Below are 17824 nucleotides of genomic sequence, written 5' to 3'. Positions count from 1 at the left end.
TTTCTTGAGTGACTAATTATGTAGAGCATCTTTCATGTGCTTATTGGCTATTAATGTACATCTACTTTGGAAAAATGTCTGTTGGAAATCCTTTGTCCATTTTAAAAATTGGGTTGTCTTTTTATTGTTGAGTTATAAGAGGTTTTATAAATTCTGGATAATAGATCTTATCAGATAGATAATTTGCAAATATTTTTTCCCATTCTGTGCTTTGTCTTTTCACTTTTTTTTTTTTTTTTTTTTTTAATGGAGACGGAGTCTTGCTCTGCCGCCCAGGTTGGAATGCAGTGATGTGATCTCGGCTCACTGCAACCTCCACCGCCTGGGCTCAAGCAATTCTCCTACCTCAGCCTCCCAAGTAGCTGGGACTGCAGGTGTATGCTGTCATGCCTGGCTAATTTTTTTGTATTTTAGTGCAGATGGGGTTTCACCATGTTGTCCAGGCTGGTCTCGAACTCCTGAACTCAAGCAATCCACCCGCCTTAGCCTCCCAAGTGCTAGGATTACAGGAGTGAGCCACCGCTCCCGGCCGTCTTTTCACCTTTTTTATGGTATCCTTTGAAATACAAAATTTTTAAATTTTGATGAAGTTTAATTTTCTGTTTTTAGTTTTTTTTACTGCCTTTGGCATCATACCTAACAAGCCATTCTCAAATTTAAGGTCATGAAGATTTACAGCTTGTTTTTTTCTCAGAGTTTTATTGTTTCACCTTTTACATTTAGATCTTTGATCTAATTTTTGCCCATTGAATTTTCTTGCCACCATTGTTAAAATAAACTGAGGATAGATGTGGGGTTTATTTCTGGACTTCTCAATTCGTTTTTATTAATCTGTGTTTATTCTTATGCCAGTACCATAGAGTCCTCCTTACTGTAGCTGTGTAGTAAGTTTTGAAATTGGGAAGTATGAGACCTCCAACCTCATACTCATTTTCAAGATCATTTTGACTATTCTGGGTCCCTTGTATTTCCATATATATTTAAAGATCAAAATGGGAATAATGTAGAACACCATAAAGTTCACTGTTTTAACAATATTCCTTCATTTTTCTTGAATACATGCTCCTGAATGTTGTAAGCTTTTGGTTAATGTCCAGAATTCTTAAAAAGTTGATTTTTGACCATTTCTTCTGCTGTTCTCATTGCTTTTATGGGGAGAGGATTCTCTGAGGTCCTTACTCCACCATTCTTGCTGACATGCTCCCTTTTCTCATCTTTTAAAAACAATAAGAATACAAAGCAATGCTTTAGAGATGTTAGAGTAAACAAAACAAAAGAGAAAAAGGAAAAGAAGGGCAGAAATCACAGGGGGATTGGGAGGTTGATTGTGATGCATCAGGCCAGGGATCTGGGGGAGATTTACCAAACACAGTGTTGGAGAAATGGCGTCAGGAGGAGAGGGAAGGATCCACTTCAAATATGGTTGCTTAGGCAATTGGAACGGGTTTACTAGACATTTATTAGAGATGATAAAATCTTTGTAAGGGGTCAGAAAAGGGCCATAAACTTCCAAATAGATTTTTTTTAAAAGTAAGTCAGCAATCAAAAACAATCATTAAGCCATCCTGCCAAAAAGTACAGACTCAACATGCCCTAGGGTCTGAACATGTCTCCTTGTCACATGCAAGCATCAGAAAACAACAGAAAAAGCTTTTTTGTTTAAGTGAAGTCAAGCCATAAATAACTGAGTCTTGAAGTCATGTTCAATTGCTGGACACATCTGCATGGCCAGAATTCAATGTATCGATAACTTCCAATAGCCATGGCACAGCATGATAGTTCTAAGTCCCACACCATCACTGTGGCAGCATGGTCAGGGCACAAATCACAGGGGGCTTCTTGGCACCCATGGAATTCTATTAGCTAATGAATGCCAAATGCTCCATCCTTCAGGTGTGATAATCGTGCTGGGGTGACTGTGTGGTACAATGGAACCTACTCAGGATTTGTAAATTATAACCTAGGTTTAAAATCTTATGACACACACACAGACTGAATCACTGGCTTCTTTATTTTCAAAATGGGAATAATAAAAGAAGAGAGCCACTTTACACATACATTCAATATGTGGAAACTCAATGTACTTCAGAAAAAACAAACCAACTAAAAACAACCCAACGACGAGTACTATGACACACACACACACGAAATATATTTTTCATATGAATAGCCACTAAATGGAATCTATTTCATCTAATGTTTAAATAAGTATATACTTCCATGCAGAAAGAAGAATTGGCCGTGTTGTTCATAAAAATGGCATAATACGTATAAAACCATGTGCACCGTACTCTGTAATTTAAGGAACTCTTAAGAGCAATTTTGACAATGTATAATTTTCACCTTGCTGACTTTAGACTGTAAAACTGAAGTGAGATATGACTTCATATCTATAGGGCTATTGTGAGAACCTGATAAAATGATATACAGTCATGCGTCACTAAATGATGAAGATAGGTTCTGAGAAATCATCATTAGGTGATTTTGTCATTATGCAGGTATTATAGAGTGTACTTCATGAACCTAGATGGAGAGTCTACTACACACGTAGGCTATATGGGACAACCCATTACCCCAGGCTACAAACCTGTAACGGTATGTTACTGTACTACATACTGTAGGTAACTGAAACACAATGGTAAGTACTTGTGTATCTAAACATACCTAAACATAGACAAGATATAGTAAAAATACAGCATAAAAGATAAGAAAGGGTACATCTGTATAGGGCACTAACTTGCAAGTGGTGTGGGTGAGTCAGTGCATCAGCAGGGAGGGAATGTGAAGGCCTAGGCTATTACTGTACACTGCTGTAGGCTTATAAACACTGTATACTTAGGCTATACTGAATTTATATGAAATATTTTTCTTCAATAATGAATTAACCTTCATTTACTATAACCTTTTTACTTTATAAATTTAAAAAAATTTTAACATTTGACTCTTGTGTAACAACTCTTAGCTTAAAACACAAACACATTGTACAGTACTGTATAAAATATCTTTCCTTATATCCTTATTATATGAATTTTTTTCTGATTTAAATATTTTAACATTTTTTTACTTTTCAAACTTTTTGTTAAAAACAAAGACACAAACATTCACATTAGCCTAGGGCCTATACAGGATCAGAATCATCACAGTGTCACTAGGCTATAGGGAATTTTCAGTTTTGTTATGTTATGGGACCACCATCATATATGCCCATCGTTGACCAAAACATCATTATGCAGTGCATGACTATATAAAGATGCTTTGTAAATGGTCATGTTAATTGCTAATTTCTGTTCTCATCATCAAAGGCAGGAGTTTTTTAGTTATTGCAGAGACAGAGAGAAATGAATATTGTCTTCTTACTTTTTTCCAATATAGATCAGAGAAGATATTTGTTCAAGTAGTAGACCAGTAGCACATTTTCAGTGCTGATATGAGAACAGGCCTCATTCATTTCACTTTAATTGGCCCTTTGCTGTTAAAATCTACAACTTTGTCCTTTTAGTGCTAGGCCCATCCTGGCTGCCCATGCTAAGCAGTCTCCCTCCTCACAGCTGAGCTCCTCTGGTTCTTACCCAAGGCTAATCATCATTTCAAGTGGAATCCAGCATATTTACTCCTGATGTGATTCTGACTGAAATCTTATGACCCAGGTCTGACAGCAATGCCTACATCTCTCTTTTGTTTAGAGCTTAGTGTCTTGCATATCTAAGGCAAGGACACTGCTTCTTTTTGGCAGCTTCCTTCCCAGGGCTGAAGTCTAGTCCCTGAACTCAAGCAAGGATCTTCCCACTCAATTTTCTGAATGCCTTAACTGTTTGCCCCCCTGGATCACGTCCTGCTGTGGACACAGTATGGTGGAGTGGTTGAGTGTGGCTATCACATCAGGTTGATCTCAGTTCGAATCTTGGCCATGCCACTTAGAAACAATGTCACTTTGGGCAAGTTAATTATATTATCTGAAACTCACTTTCTTCACTGGTAAAGTGAGGATGTTAAAATACTGATTTTGTAGCCTTTTAAAAAGATTACATAAGATAATGTAAGTACTTAGCACAGGGCCAAGTTCTTAATAAATGTTAGTGCTCCTATGTCCAGTTAGATGATCAGCATCCTCTTCTGATGGTTACCCCACCTCGTCATCTCATATTGTCCTTCCTTGATACCAATTGCTGTTGTTCCACCTGCGCTTGCGCTCTCTCTCTTTTTCTTTCTTTTTGGCAGAGTCTTGCTCTGTCACCCAGATGGGAGTGTAGTGGGGTAACCTCAGCTCACTGCAACTTCCACCTCCCAGGTTCAAGTGATTCTCCTGCCTCAGCCTCCCAAGTAGCTGGGATTACAGGCGTCCATCACTACACCTGGCTAATTTTTTTATTTTTAGTAGAGACGAGGTTTCACTATGTTGGCCAGGCTGGTCTCAAACTACTGACCTCAGGTGATCCACCCACCTCGGCCTCCCAAAGTGTTGGGATTACAGGCATGAGCCACGACGCCTGTCCTGCCCTACCTTTCTGACACCAACTGCTGCCCCCTATGTAGAAGTTCTTCCAACTATCTGCAACTGGATCTGTTCTCCCTAGTGAGTGCTCTACTGCTGTGGGCATGTCTTTTTATGCTATGACAGTCGTCTCTGGGATCTACCAGATAATCAAAGCAGCCTGGACAGTAATACATGCAAAGCATCCAGCAAACGTTCATAAAGTTTCTGCAAAGAACAGATTTCTATTGTGGAGAGAGAATGCCTCTGTGGAACTGCATCCTCCATTATGTATAAGCCATCAGCTTACAGTCTGAAGGAGCGTTATTTTCTTTATATATCAGAGACTTTCAAAAAAGTGAAAAAGTCAAATTTCTCAATATGTATAGAAAATACAATGGGTACGGGGTTCTCAAAGTTGATTGTGTTATTAGAAAATAAATAATATAGCACTCCTTAAATGTAAAACAATTTTTTAATCTTTGGGACTATTAATATCCCAGTTTTTTCTCAATCAGATTAACAATGATTTATAAATCTACTGATTACTTCTGGCAGAGAATGTTCTGATCTGAAACTATGTAAGAAAAAATCACAAATATTTATGACTCACAGAAAGTATTCTCATCTTGTTTGAAGTTTCCAATTTTACTATTATTCTGTGTTGTTTAATAAATCACTAACTATATAAATCATAATTTTAATAAAATGAAGATGAACATAACTTTTAAGACCAGCTCAAGTCATCTGGTAAGAAACAAAGATTCAAAAACAAGTAACATTTGTTGTACTCTGGGTACTAGATTCTTCACACATGTTCTTCTCTCTTAAACCTGTCAAATGATCCTATGATGTAGAAATTGCCACTTTACAAATAAGGAAACAGAGGCTGACAAAAATTAATTCACCAGTTCAAGGAAACAGCTAGGAAACCAAGCTGAGGCACAAAGTCCATGCCTTTTCCTCTGCACCAGGCTGTCTCCAAATATTTCCTTTTCTGTCTCCTTTATTAATTTATCTTTTCATAATATCATTTTCTTACAGCAGGAAAACAACCTTTTCTTCCTTTTCCTTATACTGGGATCCTGAAGGTGTGGATAAATCTATATGGACTTTCATTTGGGCTTCTCTACAAATATTATTTGTACTGATAACACAATAATCTGATTAATTTTTCTACCACAGTGCCTCAAATCTAGGAGACTTTTAAACATGTCAAGATTTCTAAAATTAGGGAATATTTTATAATTAATCTATAGTAGTGCACCTCCCCACTCCTTAAAAGGATGTTAGCAAATCTATGGTGAACTTAGAATCAAGGAATACAAAATAAGATTATTTGCACCTGCACTTTGGTTACTGATTGCTGTCAGAGACCCCACAGGCTTGGGCTCAGAGAACGCTATCAAATATTACTGGTAAATCCTGCCAAAGGGTGTGAAGTGGGGCAACATGAAGATAAAGGGTTACAGAGTCACCCTGCAGAAGGGTAGCACTGGAGGTCCAGAGACCTCTAGTTGTCAGCTTGTAGGAGGCACAGTCCACAGTTTCAGTCCAATGTCTTAATAAGTATTTACTAACTTGGAATGTGTACATCTTATGAACAATCCATTTCCATAAAGTATATGGGCCCCCAGTTGCCAGACAACAGGGTACTTCATATCATTTAATATAAACAAGTCCATCAAGCTTCCAAATCTTCCTGCTGGATTAGAAAGGGCTTCCACATGGAGTTTTGCAAGGCATGTCTTTTCAGTGCATGTTTTTTATGGGGATGGCTTCTCTTCTCCCCTCTCCTTGCCATGTGAAGCCCCTAATGTGACATAGATTCAAGAAACTTTTCATTCTCATTCAATGAAAGTACATGAAACTCCTGGCTTGTGGTTAGTTTCCATGGATAAGAGGATGAATGAGACTCAGGAGGTACAAGCTTCCATCTAAATCTCCCCAGAAGCCAGCATACTAAGGATGGTTGATTTGCAATGCAACTTTACAGGCAGGTCCCACTTCTGAAGTGTGGTGGGCAAAATGATCTATAATTGAAAAGGAAAAACTAGATACTGTCATCTTATTTTGGTCCCAAGTGGTAAGAAACCCCACCCAGAATGAAACCTTCTCTAGACCAGCAAAGAGGCTCTTGCACTGGGGAAATACAGCTTTGCTTAAGGAAAAAGGAAAGCCTGCATTTATAGAGCAGCACAAAATTACCACGTATAAACTTCCAAGCTATCCCAACACACAGGGTCATGGGTGGGGTAAGTCCTTTCTTCCTGATGTGGAAATTGAATTTTCGGTGTTCTCAGTATTCCTTGTCAATATCATTTGCCTCAGGAAATTCATTACGCATCTGTCATTATTATACAATGCTTATCTCCAAAACGAAATATTTCATCCTTTTCAAATTCATTTATAAGAAAAAATTTGCTCCTCTCACAAATAAAGGCCAAGCTTGGCCGACAACTGCAGAACCTCCAGAGAACCTTAATATGGTGAAGCTGGATGAAACCTTGATGTCTAATAAAGGGATCTTGATGCCAAGGAAGATTTTTTTTTTCTCTAGTGCCACTTAGGATGGAAATGGAAGAAAACAGTGAGGCCCAGGGAGACGCCCTGAATAGAGTGTCACTATTGATTAGCAGTATCTGTCTGGTCCTGGGAGAAGACCACATGGGGCAGATCATGTCCGACTTCTTTCTTCCTAGTTGACTCAGAAACTCCTCCCACATCTGGGGTGTTTGGCTTTTGGGGAGTGAGGAGAATTTCTACAGGAAGGTTGTGACATTTTTCACCTTATTTATAAAATCGCATGGCAGCAGCATCAACATCATGATCTTGAAATGCTCTTTTCCTCTGGATTCCTTGTTCCCCGCCTTTAATAGTTTTGCCCCAACCTTCTACCTGCTACTCCTCTATCTTCTCCATGGTATTCTCTACCTTTGTTAGTCTCTTACTTGTTCGTATTCATTGGGTCTATGTCTAGCTTCTCTACTGTGATGACTCTTCCTCACCATAGCAGTAACTGCTAATTGCCTACCTAATATCCATTCTCTCCTGCTTCTTCATAACAGAACTCCAGTTTGATTGGGGTTGGCAATGTGCCCCAGCCAAGAGAATGACATTGCTGTACCGCCTTTGCATTTGGGGTGGCCAGTGACTAAGTTCTAGATGGAGAAAGTTGTTGAATGGGGCTTTCAAGAAAGCTCCTCAAAGATGGGGCTGACTCAGCTAGTAGGTTTCTTTTGTCCTCTCCCTTCCTCCCTCTTTCTGTCTGAAGTGTGCATGCAATGGGCTTGAGTTGCAATGGATACCTTAAGAACAGGAGGTGACTAGGGTGAACAATTCATCTTAGTTAGCCTGGGCCTTTCTTAGTTTTAACATTTAAAGTCCCAGTCTGGTGCGGTGGCTCATACCTGTAATCCCAGCACTTTGGGAGCCGAGGTGGGAGAATCTTTTGGGCCTAAGAGTTCAGGACCAGCCTGAGCAACATGGCAAAACCCTGTCTCTACAGAAAATAGAAAAATTAGCCAGGCATGGCACCTGTGGTCCCAGCTACTCAGCAGGCCGAGGTGGGAGAATCACCTGAGCCTGGGCTGTTCGAAGCTGCAGAAAGCTGTGACTGCGCCAGTGCAGTCCAGCCCAGGAAACAGAGCAAGACTGTGTCTCAAAAACAAAAAACAAACAAACAAACAAAAAACCTTAAATTAAATTTTAAGTCCTATGTCCTGGGAACAGGACATGTTTTCTGGGGAAACTGACAGCATTGTTCATCCTAGCAGGCAACCCTGAAAATGGACATTATTACTGTGAGTGGGATATAAAAATAGCAGGAGCTGGGTTCCTGATCATATTGTTGAGTCTTCTAACCAGTCCAGAGTTCCTATTTCTGCACTTTTCACTAGGAAAGAAAAAGAACAAATCCCAATTTAAACCATTATTAATTCGTTTTTTTCTGCTATAGGCATCCAAATTATTTAACTGACTGACTTCTCCTATGCCTTCCAGCTTTGTTTATGCAGAGGTAATTCCTAAGTCTCTCACTCTGGCCTGATTCCCCTATCACTTCCAGACTCATGTATCTTTCCACTGGGCATCTCCACATGGACATACCACAGGCACTTAAACTAATTCTCTTTCTCCCAAACCCTACTCTTCCAAATCTGAGTGAATGGAACCCCCAGCTATCTAGTGATCAATCAAGAAATCTTAGTGTCTTCATTGATTCCTCCATCTCCATCCTCCAAATTTCTATCAATCTTGATAACTGAATTTTGAAAATTTCTCTCAAAGTCAACCATTCCTTCAAGTTCCCTCCACTGATACAGTTTACAAAAACTATCTTTTGTCTGGATTATTCCAATGCCCTTCTGATAGGTATATCTGCTTCAGTCTTGCCCCACTCTAATCTAATCTCCACACTGCAGCCAGAGTGCTATTTCTATTATGCCAACCTGATTACATTATTTCCCAGCCTAAAACACCTGAAGGGGATCCCCATTGTCCTCAATTCATACCGCCTTGGTGTTCTGGCTCGCATATTTAACCACACCCTTTTTTGCAGCCTACATGGCAGCTATAGAATTTCTTTTAGTTCCTTTAAGCTAAGGTGCCAGACTCTTTATTGTTTCAGCCCTTCCCACATGCTGTTTCCTTTATCTAGGATACTCTCTTTCATATCCCTTCCCTCATACATTCCATGCCACTACTGCTCACTTCCTTCTTACTTCATTATGGTCTTACCTCTATACTTCATTATGGTCTTAGCTTAACATATCTATCATGTAAAATTGTGCAGTGTGCAACCTATACAACTGTACATGGTGGACCTGTTTAGATACTGCTTTTTCCAGGCAACCTTTGCTACTCTCTACCTCCAAACATGGTTAGATGTCTTTTTTTTTTTTAAGTCTTCTTTTAGTATCAGCATTATAACTTTAATTTTTATTTGTCTGACTACTTGTCCATATTCCTCTTTAGGATTTTAAGCATATAGGGGTACCCACCATATCTGCCTGTCTCCTAGTAGGTGCTTTCTATATTTTTAAATAAATGGGTAAACTTCTTTCTGATGGTAGGCTTGTTTTATCATGTTTGTATACAAAGCTACATCAAAACTCTCTTCTATTATGGAGATCTCCTATTAGGTTTGAATTTCATGCCAATTACTCAATTTGCTGTTATCCAAGGAAATATAATATTTAATGAGATATACCTCTACTGTTATATTTTCTGAAACACAAATTCTCACTATGTCAAGATACAGAAAGGATTGTCGAAATGCACAATTCTCTGCCTTTCTGGAATGCAGAGTTTGTGGGAAGCATTGAGAAAATGTTTCAGTGTGTGACATTTCTAGATTAAAGAGAGCTATAGTTTTATCAGCCTCAAATTTTGAGGAGTCCCAAAGTGCAGAGATCAGCAATACATGGAGAAGTGATGAGGTCAGCATTGCTTAGCCGTCTTGAATGCCATTTTGGTTCTCCCTGACAACAGGGAAATTATCCTCATATCATAGCTAACACTGCAAAAGTAGTCTTAAAAGATTACAAAGCATTAAGCCTGGCAAAAGCAAAACAAATGCCAGGAGGCAATCTCCAGTGTAAACAATCTGCCAACATTTGAAACCACAACCACAGATGTTTGTTCCACCCTTTGTCATAGGGTCTGGGAAGGGTGTAGCTTTAAGCCCTGCCGGCCCAAGTGGCAGTTTTAGAAGAGAAGTTTACCTTAGCAACCACCAACAGAAAACCAAGTGATGAACCCACAATGAAAGGTCACATAATATTTGGAAAGGGAGCTTCACTTTATATGGTATTTAACAAAGGATGAAAACATAAGAAAAGGCTGCATTACCTGATACATAGTGTTTGTTCTACCAGAGATCAGCTCTCTGAACATATTTTCCACTACATCATTTGTGAGGTAGGGAAGATATTCCTTCTAAACATAGAAATGTCCCTGTATTTAGGCCGGGCACGGTGGCTCATATCTGTAATCCCAGCACTTTGGGAAGCCGAGGCGGGTGGATCACTTGAGGTCAGGAGTTCGAAACCAGCCTGACCAACATGGTGAAAACCCATCTCTACTAAAAATACAAAAAAAAAAAAAAAAAATTAACTGGGCGTGGTGGTGGGTGCCTGTAATCCCAGCTACTTGGGAGGCTGAGGCAGGGGAACCCAGGAGGTGGAGGTTTCAGTAACCTGAGATCATACCACTGCCATTCCAGCCTGGGCAACAGAGGAAGGCTTCATCTTTAAAAAAAAAAAAAAAAAAAAAAAAAAACAACCAAACCAAAAGTAAATAAAAACCTGTCCCTGTATTTAAAATACATGTGGATGGTGATGACATCAGAAGACAATAAGTAACTGAATTCATCCTACAAGTTCCCCAGGTGTACCTGGTATGAAAAAGGTATTCTCCTTCCATAAAATATGTGTCCATTCACAAGACAAGAGATGCTAACTATCTTACCAGCTTTGCTAAGAACACTGCCATCAGCATGGCTGAATATTTTTTCTCATATATTGTGCAAGGCAATTCTGTCAAACAAAAGAGTTATATATCTTTCAGCTTCATTTAAGCAAGAAGAAAATAGGAGTTCCTATGAAAATTTCACTATAGTACAAATAAATATATATATACACACACACACACATACACACACACATATATACATATGTGTATATGTATTGGTACACATATATATTGGCTTTGATTTGGACTTTCACATTTCAAGTTCTGCATTTTATGTCTACTATAAAGGATAAAAGTAAGTAGGAACAAGAATATTCCATTGAAAAAGAAAATGTAGCAGTGGAGGTAAACACATTTCATTTCATTACATTATAGAGAAGATATGACTTACCATGGTGGGAGCATAATATTAGAAATAAGAGTTCAAATGAAGGTAAACCTCATGATATCTGGAAAATGAGCAATCTGATCTAGATTCATGAATATAAAACATTTTTTTTCTCCAAACATAACTGAATACAGAAATTCATCTAGTAGGAGAGCAAAGAAGAATGGCTCTGATCACCAGGTAGGCCAAATAGTCTTATATAGCCATTTGTTGTCCAGGGCAATTTTGCTTATTAAGTCTGTTTCCTCCCAGTTAACCTTCCTTCCACGAGCCCCTGAAGCTTGATGTCTGAACTCAGGGATGGTTTGGAAACCCCTGCTTAGGCAGTCTTGGGTCTTCTCAAATACTGCAGTCTAATACCACGTCCTGCCTGCTCTAAACCTGACTCCTGCTCCTTCCATCTGTTTTCCCCAGTTTGCAAATCTGGCTTGTGTATTCACTCTCTACATGTCTATGTAAGTAACCACATTCGCACTGGCTGAGAAGTCGTCATTTGCAAAATAGTCCTTATTGAATTCAAGAGCCAACATGCTCTATGCTCCTTCTAATCCAGCTGTTCTCAACCTTGGCTGCACATGGAATCACTGAGGGAGGCCTTGGTCTGAAATAAAGCCTACACACCTCCCCAGGTGATTCTAATAGTCAAGCCAGGTTTGAGAAGCACTCTTCTTATCTGCTTACTCTCCTCCTCCTGTTCTAACACAGCTGGACCTCAGCCAGACCATACATTCAGTGATGGCAGGTTTGTGTCTATTTTACTCAGCTCTTTACCTTTAATGCTGGTTAACTTAATAGGTGTTAAATACATGCCAAATGAATTAAGCAGTCTACACTGCCAGTCATTTACCTGAGGTAAAGATGTTTCAAAATAAAGGCAATAAATTTGAGTCCAAGAACAATAAACACTGAAAATGAAGTCCCCGTTAATATATTTTAGAAATCCTCCTTAAATTAGAAAGATAAATGTATGACTATGTGCCTAAGGCTTATGAGAAATAAATCACAGTAAAGTTGGGAGAAAACAAGACAGTAGGTTTCAGTAAGTTGGTTGCCATGGAGACTAGGGTTTTGATGGCAATAACACTGATAGCAACTGTGTTCATTCCTGACCAATTTAGAGCACTTAACTATTCACAAAGCACTGGGGCATAATTAAGCCTCAGAGCAACCCCATGATACAGTTGGACAGTTATCATCCTTCATTTCCCAAATCAGGAAGGCCTGGCTCAGAGAGTATCTGCTGCCTAACGAGCAGCCAGATTCCGGATCCCACTTGGATTGCCAAATTAAGCAATTAAAAATACGTAAATATGTTCCAAATATCACTGGGGACATACTTATACTGAAAAAATTATTTGATTTTTATCTTAAATTCAAATGTAAAAAGGCATCCTGCAACCTCAGGTTCCAGGCCAGTTTTTTTTCTGTGAAAAGAGTATTTTAGATTCGAAAGTCACGGTGGACCCTCTTGGATTAAATGGGCTGCACTGTGGCTCCTGCCTTCTCTCCTGACTCTGAGATTAGGCCTTCCTGAAGGCTTGCACATGTCCAGCTCTTGGCCTGTGACTTACTCCAGCACAGCAGTGGGCTGAGCCAAGCGAGAAAAGAGGGTGGCAAAAACCACACAAATGATGTCTCTCAGTGTTCCAGGGCCAACTCTCCATGTGGACTCTGTGGGCTTTTTTTTTATTTTTAGTAAGTAATACAGAATGATACATAATTCAAAGATATAAGAAACTGAAGCCAAGCCTCCCTCTTACCCTCAGTTTCTGGGACACCCTTCCAGAGATACTTTATTCATATACAAACACAAACATATCTTTAGATATAGCCTTTTAATTTTTCTACAAACAGTTAACATACTATATATCATTCTGTGCCATGCTTTTCTTCACTGAATATATCTTGGAGATGGTTATATTATCTATCTGTTTCTCTAAAGCTTCCTCATGTCTTTAACTGCTGCATAGCATAGCTTTCTATTGTATAAATGTACCATAATTTAATTAATTGGTGCCCTTGTGATGAATAATTTTCCAATCTTTAGCTATTAAAAGCAATGTGGTGATAAATCTTCTTGTATTTAAGACTAAGTGTGGATTTCTGAGTATAGCCGTGGAAGAAGACCCTTGAAAGGGAACTGCTGAGTTAAGGGAAATATGCATTTATATTTTGGTTAAATATTGCTACACTTTCATTCCTAAAGTTGTGCCAATTTATGTTGGTAGACAATGTATTAGAGCATTTTTCCCATCATCATAAATACAGCGTATGTTACTAAACTTTTTGATATTTAAACAATTTGATAGATAAAAAATGGTATCCCACTGCCATTGTAATTTGAGTTTCTCTCATTATGAGTTAAGTTGAACTTTTTTTTTTTTTTTTTTTTTTTTTTGAGACAGAGTCTTGCTCTGTCACCCAGGCTGGATTGCAGTGGTGTAATCATGAGTCACTGCAGCCGTGAACTCCTGGGTTCAAGTGATCCTCCCACCTCAGTAGCTTCCAAGTAGCTGGAGCTGCAGGCGTGAGCCACCACACCAGGTCAATTTTTAAATTTTTTGTAGAGATAGGGTCTCACTGTGTTGCCAAAGCTGGTCTTGAACTCCCGGTCTCAGGTGATCCTCCTGCCTCAGTCTCTCAAAGTGTTGGGATTACAGGTGTGAGCCACCATGCCCAGATGACATCTTTTTGTATGTTTAAAAGCCACTGATATTTGTGTGTGTGTGTGTGTGACATCCTTGGCCTATTTTTTTAATTGGGTCGTTGGGCTTTTATTACTGATTTACAGAAATTCTTTATGTATTAAGAAAATTAACTGGATATCTGTCATTCATGTTGTCATGTTCCCCCAGTTCATTTGTCTTTTGATTTATAATCATTTCAATGCAGAACTTAATGAGGTTTGAAAACACCTTCTATTTACATGAGTATGAGACATGTATCTAGGTTAAAAAAAGGATTATTTTCAACAGCACACAAGATTATCTCCACAACTATAACAGCTACCATTTGCAGGAGGACTTATTATGAGTCAAGTCATGTGCTAATCACTAAATACTCATCTATTTAAGTAAGCACTGCAGTCCTACGAGAAATGCACAATTGAGTCATTGTACCAATGGTTCCTAAGATTTATTTGAACCTAAAGCTAGTCTGAAATACAATTACTAACCCATATGGAGTTTGTTTTTGGTGTATTCCCAACTTTTCCATCCAGCTTCTCTCCTCACCACAGCATTTCTTCACTCTTTTCTCTTCCCTTTCCACCCAGAGTTCCCACTTCCCCTCCCCTCATACCTTGTATACATTCTGAGGAAGAGCCTATTTATAACTCCCTAGATTTTCCTGCCAGCTCTCAGCCAGTCCCTACTAGAGTGCACACTGAACAGTGCCCCCAAACTTGTAGAGCACGAAAGCAATTTTTAAGATGCAAAAAAGTCAAACATGCATAAAATTAGAGCTATGATAATTCATTGATATGATAAAGGGCAGGGGATTATTTACAGAAATGGATGACCTATGAAGCTTCATATTCTGAATGCACATGTCCAGCCCTGTCTAGACTGTGAAGAGCATTGGAAAGCCCCTCTGGAATTTGAAGCATTGTGAATTCTAGAGAACCCAGGATTTGGAGTCAGAAGATGCTGTCCTGATTTACCCTCTCTGTTAACCATGAGCCCTGGGGTAATAGTATAGCTGATAGAAAGAGCCTGGATTTTAGAATCAAGTAGCTCTTACTTAGAATAACAACTCAGCCAATCAGTGCATGATTTCAGGAAATGTCATCAACCTTCTCCAAGCCTTAGTTTCTCAGGTGTAAATGGAGATAATATGAATCTCACAGAGACGTTTGTGAAAATTTAATAATATCATACATAGAAAGTGCCCAGCACAATTCCTGGTGTAGTGTACATTCTCAGTAAAGCATGGTCTCAGATTTTACATCTGTCAAATCATTGTAATACTATGCTATCAAAAATTTTATATTTAAGTTGTAAATAGCAGTTTCCTCAAATTCTATCATTCATATACCACTTTTGGGGTTTTGCCATATCTGTGCACCAATGGTACTAATGTTACTTAATGTTTTTGTTTAACTGTACTCATCTTTGAAAACTATAGCATTTATTTTAATTGGTTTCATGAAAATTAGCATATTATCCATGCACTTGGGAGTTGTTGTACTGGTGAATCTAATATGTTTAAAAAATACATAATTATTAGAATAGAAAACTATGGCTACGTGCCCCCTGAAATAATCTCATGAACCACCATTGTATGCTTACTACACCTTAGAAAACACTCATTTACGTGAAAGTTTGTTATTATTATATTTTCAACCTTTCATTTTCAGGACTTGGAAGCTAAGGCCCAGAAAGGAGGAGAAACTTGATCAAAGTCAATCAGACAACGCAGAATCGAGAAAAGTACCTGGACCTCTATGCCAGTGCTTCTACCAGCCAGCCTCCTAAAATACCTCTAGTTGAAGCCAAAGTTAGAATCCTTCTGTGAAACTACAGGATTAAAATGATGATTTTCTGAAACACCCTTGTTTTTCTCCCATTGTTCTTACCTTTCTTCACCTAGGAGACCTAAAAGGCAGGCATTTCTTCCCAGAACATGTCAATACTGCATACCTGAGATGGCCCAGCTATAAGCCTTTCTTGGTTTAACTGTAGGAGCCCAGGGGTAAATGGAACGGAACCAAGGAAGGCAGAGAGATTGGGGTTGTCAACATCATATCCTGTTTGGAGACTTCTGGAAAAGTCGTCTGATCTTGTTTTACTCTCCAAACACTCTCAAGTGTATCAAGCCTTCTGGATGTTTCCACCCATTGCTTCCAAAAATTTAGATATGTTTAAATTCGATGCCTTTAAAATCAAGAAATTCCTAAATACTCCCTAACTGAGAAATAATAAAATTTAAAAGTACATAATAGAGAGCAGTTTGGGGACCTACAGAAGCAGCAACAGTGCAGGCAGCTCTGCAATGAGTCCTCTTGCCTTTGTTTCTAAGTCTCAACCTCAAAAACCAACTAAAGGTTGAAGATGTTGCAGTAGATGCATATTGTCTGTGACTTCTTATTACCCATCCCCCGACATTTCTGGTTAACAGTACTCTGCTTTTTCTTTGGAAAATCTGCCCTTCCTTATTTTCAGTCCAAATGATTTGAATGGGGCTGACTCTAACCCTTAACCCTCTTTCCAGGGATGGTTACATGACCCAGACTTGAGCAATCAGATCATCCAAACCCTTTGCCATAGTGATTGGTCCAGGGATACGTGCATGAGCCAACTCAGGTAAATGAGGCTCAATTATGAGAATTTTGTTAGCGCAATTGGGAAAAAGAAGTTTTCTTTCCATGAGAACTATCAGCTAGAAGAATGTTGGATGCTTCCATCTGCTGGAGTCCATGAGGAAGGTCCCATGAAAATGAAGCCAGCACAACAACGCAGAGCTAAGACATACAAAGAGATGGAGATTAAATTGAATGGCACTTTTAAGCCCCTACATGCCCTTGAAGCCAGATATCCCTGAACTTTTAATTTATATTAGTTGATAAAGTCCTTCTTTAGCTTAAGACAATTTGAATTAGAGTATATTTCACTTGGGAGCCAAAAGAGCTCTGTCAATGCAAAAGTCTGAGTGAATGCGTGATGTGCTGGTTTCAACCACAAGGGAACAGGGAAAGGGAAAGAAAGAGGCAGAGGTTGTGAACAGGACAGTAGAAGGTGCTCAGGAGACAAGTTTCTGGACTCAAGTTTGTCCCTACTGTGTGACCTTGAATAGTGAGTTAACAGCTCCAAGCCTCAGTTTCCCCATCTGGAAAAAAATTAGTGGACAATCAGTAGTTCTCAGACAGAACTCTAGCAACGAGAGGATAATGGGGATTGAGAGTCCCAGACTTGCATTCCAAGGGACTGGCTCTCCTCTTATCTATATCATATGCCAGGCTTTCTTGTAAGGTTTTGTTTCAAGAATGGGTCTCACTGTTAAAATGGATTAGCTGACCACTTCAGTTCTATTTATGTTAAAGTCTAAATTGAATCAAGGCTCAGCTGGGGCCCAGTAAGAATGTAGTGCCTGGTTAATAATATTTTCTACTCTGATAGGAGTTGGCCAGAAGCCAAGGTCAAGAACTCAATCCCTGGAGGATTTGCTTTCTGCAGACATAAAAAATTGTTAATGACTATGATCTGCATCCCCGTCTTGAGAACTGTCTTAGAGATGTGGGTCACTGATCACAGAAGGGGCTGGGAAAAGGAATGTGGATGATTCCAAATAGTCACTAGCTCTGCCTTAAATGCCAATACAAACACCACTGCCAATGCTCAAGGCAGGCAACCTCTTCATAGCTAGAATACAGAGGGTGGTGTGCCTGGAGGCTTTTGCTTCTTCTCAAGACAGTGTAGAAAAAGCTGAGAAAACAAAGACCACTTGTTTCACAATTAACTGCACAACAGCTGATGTATATCCACAGTACTCTAAAT

The 17824-nt window shown here is 39.1% G+C and overlaps 1 protein-coding gene and 1 long non-coding RNA gene across 3 annotated transcripts in view; one reads left to right on the top strand and one right to left on the bottom strand.

Annotated features, from left to right (window-relative positions):
• LOC135967467 (uncharacterized) overlaps window positions 1-15877 on the top strand; it is a 40541-nt gene extending 24664 nt beyond the window's left edge. The window contains exon 3 of the long non-coding RNA XR_010581600.2: window positions 15688-15877. This is a non-coding gene — a long non-coding RNA (uncharacterized lncRNA). The remainder of the gene's footprint in view (window positions 1-15687) is intronic.
• MAMDC2 (MAM domain containing 2) overlaps window positions 1-17824 on the bottom strand; it is a 177494-nt gene that overhangs the window by 112650 nt on the left and 47020 nt on the right. The gene's annotated exons all lie outside the window — the stretch shown is intronic.

This window comes from Macaca fascicularis, chromosome 15 (assembly GCF_037993035.2).
Source record: "Macaca fascicularis isolate 582-1 chromosome 15, T2T-MFA8v1.1".
Taxonomy (NCBI): domain Eukaryota; kingdom Metazoa; phylum Chordata; class Mammalia; order Primates; family Cercopithecidae; genus Macaca; species Macaca fascicularis.
This window is presented reverse-complemented; position numbering and strand designations above follow the sequence as displayed.